The sequence below is a fragment of the Notamacropus eugenii genome, chromosome 1 (assembly GCF_028372415.1).
Source record: "Notamacropus eugenii isolate mMacEug1 chromosome 1, mMacEug1.pri_v2, whole genome shotgun sequence".
Taxonomy (NCBI): Eukaryota; Metazoa; Chordata; class Mammalia; order Diprotodontia; family Macropodidae; genus Notamacropus; species Notamacropus eugenii.
The window spans coordinates 123829435-123837522 of record NC_092872.1 but is presented as its reverse complement, the minus strand read 5'-3'; the positions used below and the strand labels follow the sequence as shown (position 1 = coordinate 123837522).

The 8088-nt window shown below is 34.7% G+C and overlaps 1 long non-coding RNA gene across 1 annotated transcript in view; it reads left to right on the top strand.

Annotated features, from left to right (window-relative positions):
* The first annotated feature begins 3452 nt into the window (after positions 1–3452).
* LOC140506080 (uncharacterized) overlaps positions 3453–8088 on the top strand; it is a 95946-nt gene continuing 91310 nt past the window's right edge. Inside the window, exon 1 of the long non-coding RNA XR_011967763.1 lies at positions 3453–3715. This is a non-coding gene — a long non-coding RNA (uncharacterized lncRNA). The remainder of the gene's footprint in view (positions 3716–8088) is intronic.

Below are 8088 nucleotides of genomic sequence, written 5' to 3'. Positions count from 1 at the left end.
ACAGAAAAGGAAAATGACAAATGTCGAAGGGGAGGGGGCCAATTATGATACTAGTGCAGTTGTGAAGTGATCCAACCATTGTGGAGAACAATTTGGAACTATTCCTGAAAAGCCATAAAACTGTTCTTTTTATAAAAAACTTTTTTATATAAAACTTTTAAAATATTTCATTTTCTCCAATTGCATGTAAAATAATTAACTTTTTTATTTTGAATTCCAAATTCTTTCTTTCTCCTTCCTTGCCCTAACCTCATTCTGAGAAGGCAAGCATTATGAGGGATATTATACATTTGTGGAAGAAAACAAAAAAAAAAAGAGAGAGAAAGAAAGAGAGGAAGGAAGAAAGGAAAGAAGGAAGGAAGGAAAGAAGGAAGGAGAAAGAGAAGGAAAGGAAAAGGAAATAAAGATATGTATTTTATTCTTCAGTCTGTATTCAGATTCCATCAGTTCTTTCTCTGGAAGCAGATACCATTTTTCATCATGGGATTGTCTTGGATCATTGTATTGCTTAGAATAGCTAAATCGTTCACAGTTGTTCATCATACAATATTGCTATTATTTTGTATAATGTTGTCATTTTGCTTGCTTCATTCTGTATCAGTTAAGGTAAGTCTTTCAGGTTTTCTGAAAGCATTTGTGCTCTCTATTTCTTGTAACACATTACAATAATAATAACAGTAACACATTATGAACATATACAATTAGTTCAGCCATTCCCTAACTGATGGATATCACCCCAATTTTCAATTCTTTGCCACCACAAAAAGAGTTACTATAAACACCCTTGTGCAAATAGGTCCTTTTCCCATTTTTTAATCTTTCTGGGATATTGGACTAGTAGTGGTATTGCTGGATCAAAAGGAAGACACCATTTTATAATCCTTTTGGGTATAATTCCAAACTGCTTTTCAGAATGGTTGAATCAATTCACAACTCCACCTACAATGTCCAGTTTTCCCATATCCATTCCAATATTTGTCATTCTCTTTTTCTATTAGCCAGTCTTATAAGTATGAGGTGGTACCTCAGAGTTATTTTAATTCACATTCCTGTAATCAATAGTGATTTAGAACATTTCTTCATATGACTCCAGATAGCTTTGATTTAATTTTCTGAAAACTGCCTGTTCATACCCTTTGACCATTTATAAATTGGGGAATGACTTGTATTCTTATAAATTTAAATCAGTTCTCTATATATTTGAGAAATGAGAAATCAGAGATACATAAAAATTTTTCCCAGTTTTCTGCTTTCCTTCTAATCTTGACTATGCTGCTTTTGTTTGTGTAAAACCTTTTTAATTTAATATAATCAAAATTATCTACTTTACATTTCATAATGCTATCTCATTTCATCCTTGTGTATACCCTTTGACATAGTGATACCACTATTCAGTCTATATCCTAAAGAGATTTAAAATAAAAGTAAAGGACCAATATGTACAAAAATATTTATAGCAATTCTTTTTCTGGTGAATTGGAAATTGAGGGGATGCTCATCAATTGAGGAATGAATGAACAAGTGGTGGTACATGATTGTGATAGAATACTGTTGTGTTATAATAAATGACAAGCAGAATGCTTTCGGAAAAACCTGGGGAAACTTACATGAACTGATGCAAAGTAAAATGAGCAGAATCAGGAGAACATTGTACACAGTAACAACAATACTGTATGATGATCAACTGTAAATGACTTAGCTATGCTCAGCAATACAGAGATCTAAGACAATTCTGAAGGACTTATAATGAAAAATGCTATCTATCCCCAGAGAAAAAATTTACGAAGTCTGAGTGCACATCAAAGCATACTGTTTTTTACTTTCTTTATTTTTTCTTTTTTTTCTTTTTGGTCTGTGTTCTCTTTCATAACATAACTACTATGGAAATATTTTTTTTATGACTGGTCATGTATAACCTTTATTAAATTATTTTCCTTCTTAAGGAAGACGGAAGGGAGAGAGGGAGGAAGGAAGGAAGAGAATTAGTAACTCAAAATTTTAAATTAATATTAAGAATTGCTTTTACATGTAATTACAAAAAATAAAATATATATTAAGAGCTCATAGGAACCTTGGAAATCAGAAATCCAATCCTTTTTTTCACAGAATAGGGAACTGAAGCCCAGAAAAGTTGGGCTTTCCTACTATCATACTGTCAGGTCTGAGGCAGAATTCAAACCTAAGACTTCTTTACTCCCAAGTCCAATATGTAAACATGGAGAGATAATTCCACTAACATATCTCCTGTCTGCTAGCTCTTATACACTAAAATGCCTTTACAAAGTTACTAACAGAATAATTGTAAAATAGTTTGCATCTGTGGAGATGAATGCACAAATCACCTCTGAATAGCCTTTCTCTTTATAGCAATGTGGCAGCTCTTCTTCATGTACAGTCTAGTTCTGTGGCATATAAAAAAAAATCCCCACCCACATGGGTCAAGCTCGTACTGTTAGTCATAGTATCCATAACAACTTAATTTTAGTTTCTGTGTGCAAAAATAAAATGAGATGGAAAATTATAAATTAAATTCATTCATCTGAATAACTGCCTCAGCTGTTTAACTATGTAGAAAATAACTAAGTTCAAGTATCTGATAAAAAGGTAATGAGATTTCTTATAAAATACTGTTCAGTGGGTTTGTTGACTACTTATCTGGACCTTTAAAAAAATGCATCTCTTACTCTCAACACTCAGAAAGAGACTTCAACTTGGAGTCAGAAGAGACCTCAGTTTTAAATCTTTTTCTAACTCTTTCTTATATTGTGGCTTAAGGGAAGTCACTCAAGATCCCAAAGTCTTTGGTTTGTTCACCTGGAAAATATGGATAATAATTCCCCTCACTCTCCCAGAAATATCCATCATCTGCTCATGACCATTTTGAAGCTCAAATCTAGCTGGCTCTGAGGTTTTCTTAAGCATTAAATGAGATAAGATATATAAAGTGCTCCTGTAATCTTAAAGCACTATAAAAATGCTCACTTTTTCATATTTTCCTCAGTGTTTGTTGTCTTATAGTTACAAATACAGTCATTCTTTATAGGAAGAGGCTATGTCAGATTTCTAAGCTTTAGTTTGATAAGAGGTCAGTGTTTTTAAAGGAAATCTGATTTACAAGTCTATGATAGATTATCACGTAAATAAAAAAAAAATCAATTTTTTCCTTTCTGAGGTAACAGAAGAAAGCTGAGGGCTCAAATGCTAAGATGAGAATTCCTTATAAGGAGTCCATTTTCCCCCATTAACCAATTGATTGCAATGTCTTGCATTGATTAGGAACTACATAAAAAATGTGATGGAGGTGACCTTCAAGTTTAGAATGTAAGAGCATATGTTTAAATACTATCTTGATTGCAGCAGAGACCTTTTCTTCTTCCACTAATTGCCCTTAGTTTCTAAGAACCACACACTCTGAGACCTCAGTTACTCAGAGTTACAAGCCTAAGGGCTCTGCTACTGGAATGCCAGATAGTGGCCCTCTGATGAAACATGAGTTCAGTTACCAAATATAGATGGGGAGGGGAGAGGTAAGAACGACATATCCAGAGAGGACACTTGCAACTCTGAGGCCACAGTTGCTCAAAACTCACTGCGGACCAAGCAAATTTTAATAAATAGACAAGGCAAATTTCTGCTCTCCTAGAAAGAAGAGGAAAAAGCTCATCTGAAGTTTATCGTAATTTTGGAGACTTCAAATTGACCAACTATTGATAAGGTCTGTAACCTATATATGTATATGTAAATGTATATATCTACAAACGTGTTAAACAATAAGATAACATTTCAAGGCTCATCTTGAGGAGCTGATAATTCAATACCACAGGTTTCCACAAGCTATGGTATTTTATAACATTCTTGCTTTTGTTTTGGCTGGCATGGGAAAGGGGCAAAGAGGGTTGGGTTTTTTTGTTTGGTTTTTTGTGGGGGTTTTTTGCAATTTTCTTAAGACATGAAACCTATACACTCTTTTTCTTTTCCCATCTATGCTTTCTGAGGTCTGTAATACTATTTTCTGTTAATTTTGACTATCCTATTCAATAATTTCATAGTTTTCAAAATTTTCCATACTGCTGCTTTAAGCCTTAAAAGACTTTCCATAGCAAACACCTTAATGATTCTCTCTTTAGTTCAGACTGTCTGTGGTCTGTCTTTTAAAAAAATGGAAATACTAGTTATTCCACAAACTTTATTCAATAAGTTAAAAAACAAATGGCATATAAATGATACTGGGATATTTTCAGTGTCATTTCAAGTCATTGGTTAGATGTTTAAGTAAATGATACAGACACCTCACTAGAGATCATTTAATCAGCTAAACTGGGAATCTCTGTGCCATATTTCTAAATATGTACTTATGTGACCTGTGCTTACACGCAGTTTTAAAAAATGCCTTACTACAGGAAGGCTCCTGTATATTCTCTAGATTCCATTTGTGTTAGAGCATTACAGCACAATTCTGTAATGAGTTTTTTTTAGGCTAGATATTAAATTAGTGCTTTATATCCTGCAAATGAGGTCAGTACAGAGTAGAAGCAGCAACATATAATGGAAAGGTCAAAGAAACTGAGTTCAAATCCCACTTCTTTCACTTATTATTTGTGTAACTTTGGGCACACCATTTAACCTCTCTGGGCCTCAGTTTTCCCATCTGTAAAATGGGGGTGATATTATATTATCTCTAAAACCTCTTCTAGTTCTAAATATGCCTCCTTTGATTTCAGGTTCAAGTGATGTTTTAATATTTTCTGAAAACCTTTATCATATATTGTGCTAGTAGAAAAACCACAAGATCTGGAATCAGAGAACCTGTATTTAAAACGTGAATACTTTTGACTGTGTGACCTTCATCTGTAAAATGAGGAGTTTGAACTAGATGTCCTCTGAAGTCCCATTAAGCTTAAAAATATATACTTCTACTATCCTAATATAAAAGTAGTACTCCTCACATAATCATCATAAAATCAAACCTGAATATTGGTAATAGGACAAAAGTAGGGGGTGCTCAAGTCAACTTTTACTGTGATATTCTCAAGAGCCAATTGTGAAATTTTCAGTGTGAGCACTTAAACCTCAGAAATCAGCAAATGCTGCAAATCAGAGCTTGATTTATTGTTTTGTAGATAGTCCAGACTTAAGAAAGTGATGGAGGAAAAAAGTAATAATGCAAGTTTAATTTACATTTGTGTTATGTATACATTCTCTTTCCAGATAACCAGTTGTTAACTTTTACTGGCATATAATCCATATACCAGTAAACATTTACTAGTACACTGCATAAAATGTACGTTAAAATTATATCCTCCTTACTCTGAGTTTCTAACTTCCCGTGAAATTCTGGGACCTGATTTACATAACTACAACCACTCAGATCATTGAAATCAATAAAACACTCATCAGGTAAGTGAAGTAAAGGCAAAAGTATTACCCTGAATGACCCAGACTGGTGAATTCCATGAGTTCAGAGGGTTTATGAATCTTATCTGGGACTATAGATCTGATTGTAAAAAAGAGATGATTAACCAAGATGATTAACAAGTCTGACAAGTGCTATAAAAAATATGATTTTGCTTTCCTAGGACACAAAATAAAAACAAATCAATGAGCCTCTGCCATCCAGATGTATAATCTATGATTTTCTAGCAGCATTCTCTTTGTGGCTCAGCTTTATTACTGAAAGTGTAATGTTGAAGCCAGATACACAATCTATTCTGTTCCTTTGTAGATTGGGATTATAGTGGACTCTCATGGATGCCATGATTTGTTACCACATAAAATAGAGGAAAAGGAGGAAAATGGTGCTCTTACCAAATAATAAATCTGTCAGATTCTCTTAAGAGGTATCAAAGAAAATCTTAGAGGTTAAGACAATCTGTTTGGATGCCCCCTAACTTTCTTTTTATGGGTTTGGGGAGAATATCAAAGGATATTGAGATAACTGAGTTCCAGTAAGGAATTCAAGCTATCTCTCTCCACTTAACAGTCTTATGCTGGACACAGGCCAGTAAAGAAAATAAAAGTAATTAACACACAGGTTAAAGTTGCTCTGATTACAATGTGGGACTTTTTAAAGGTCAGAATAAGGAATGTAGCAAATATTTTCCTAGTGAGTGTAGTAAGGACATAAAGGCACTGAAGAATGCAGTAAATATTGTAAGATATTGACTCTGGTCTTACAGTGATTCCTCCAATAGCAGCAGGTTAATTATCTGTATTTTGGCTTTTTAGAAATATTATTTTCCTTTTTTGTTTTGTGTTTTTTTTTTTAATATGGTCAGCTACTTTGCTTAATTCTTCCACTTACACATTTAGGATCTTAGTTTAGGTGAATCCAGTTATGACTTGGTTAAATCCTTTACTTCCGGGATGGGTAAAGAGACAGAGAAGGGACACAAAATAACATATATAAAGAGGCAAATTGGGTTGGTACTTTGCATTAGTCTGAGAAGTGATGCCATCTATGGCCATCTTCCAGTGAAGAACAAGGAGATAGATATTAAGGAATGGAACAGGATGCGGAACCAATTTTAAGGCTTGTTTCATTATCCAGTTAAATTTGTATAGTGAATTCTCAGAACATCTGACAAATATAGGACCATAGATAGCCCAGTGCCAGTGTAACTGATGTTTGAACTGTCTACTGACCATTTTGGTGGTTGATTGAGATAGCCCTCTCTATTTACGGGGAATTCATCTCAGAGACCATAGGGCAATTGGTGTAGCAGTGGAGGAAACTCAGGGGTTATCTGGACCATCCCCTTATTTTATAGTTGGAGGAAATGAGATCCAGGGTAGTTAAATTAGTTGCCGAAGATTAAACAGGTAATGTCAGAGGTGACATTAGAACCCTGGTCCTTTGAGTCCAAAGTCAGTATTCTTTCCATTATACCAAATAAATAAATAAATTCTCAGCTAATATTCTCTTTTACATGGACTTTTTCACTTCCTCATCCAGTCATTTTTAACAATAGAAAAAAGAGAGTAAAATGTGGTAAGAGATACAGATCTATGTTCTCACTTTTTTCTCTACCTTCTCCCCTTCGTCATCTTTCCACTTTTGTCTTCTCAATCCCTGAGTATCAATGACTTCTTTTTTCCCTTTCCCAAACTTTCAGTGTGGGAGAGGTAAAAATTGGATGAGGAGACAGTGGGCTAAACTGGGAGGTCTACAGCCTTCCCAAGGATGCCCTAGCCTAATCAGCACCTACAGAGTAAATTGGCATGCAGCCTCATGCCATTCATACCCCATTCCCTTGTTCTCCAACAAGGTCTACATCTCATGGCCCCCAGCTGAACAAAGTGTCATCATGGTGAGTTCCCAAAGCACATTAAAAATATTCAAAACCTTGACCATAAAATTCAGAAATTGTCCACGTGGCTAAAATAAGCTTGGAAAAGGGTGGGAGTTAAATAATGTTAACATTGCTGTAGGTCCATGAATTTTGTTTGTAATCATTGTAAATACAGATACACACACCTACACACACACCTACACACACATACCTGCATACACACACTTGCAAACACCTACATACATATACATACACACTTCCAGGAGAAGAGGCACAAGCCTTCACAAATTATAAAAGAAGCTGGATCTCATAACTTCAAGCAATGAAAAGTATCCATTATCTAAACAGATGTTCTTAACCTGGGGCTTATGATTTTTTAAAAGTTTTGATTATTATATTTAAATATAATTGGTTCCCTTTGTAATCCTATGTCTTTCATGATTAAAAAAACACTATTTTTAGGATTCCATAGGTTTCCCCAGGTTGCCAAAGGAGTCCATGGCACAAAAATGGTTCAAAACCTCTGCTCTGGGATGTGTCTAACAACTCAACTCAGTCAGTGCACATTGTCAGAAGTGGAAAACAGGTTAGCTTGGGACAAAGGGCCTTTTGGGGAGCAACATTCAAGAAAGCAAACTAAGAGAGGCAAAAAAAACCCAAAAAAAAACCAAAGCATATGGGCCCATGCCACAGAGCCAGAGATTAAAGTAGGGAACAGGTGAAAGATCAAAGGTCAAATCTGCCAAATGGATCTTACTAGTTAGAATTTCACTTCTGATAGACCAGCTAAAATGAAGAT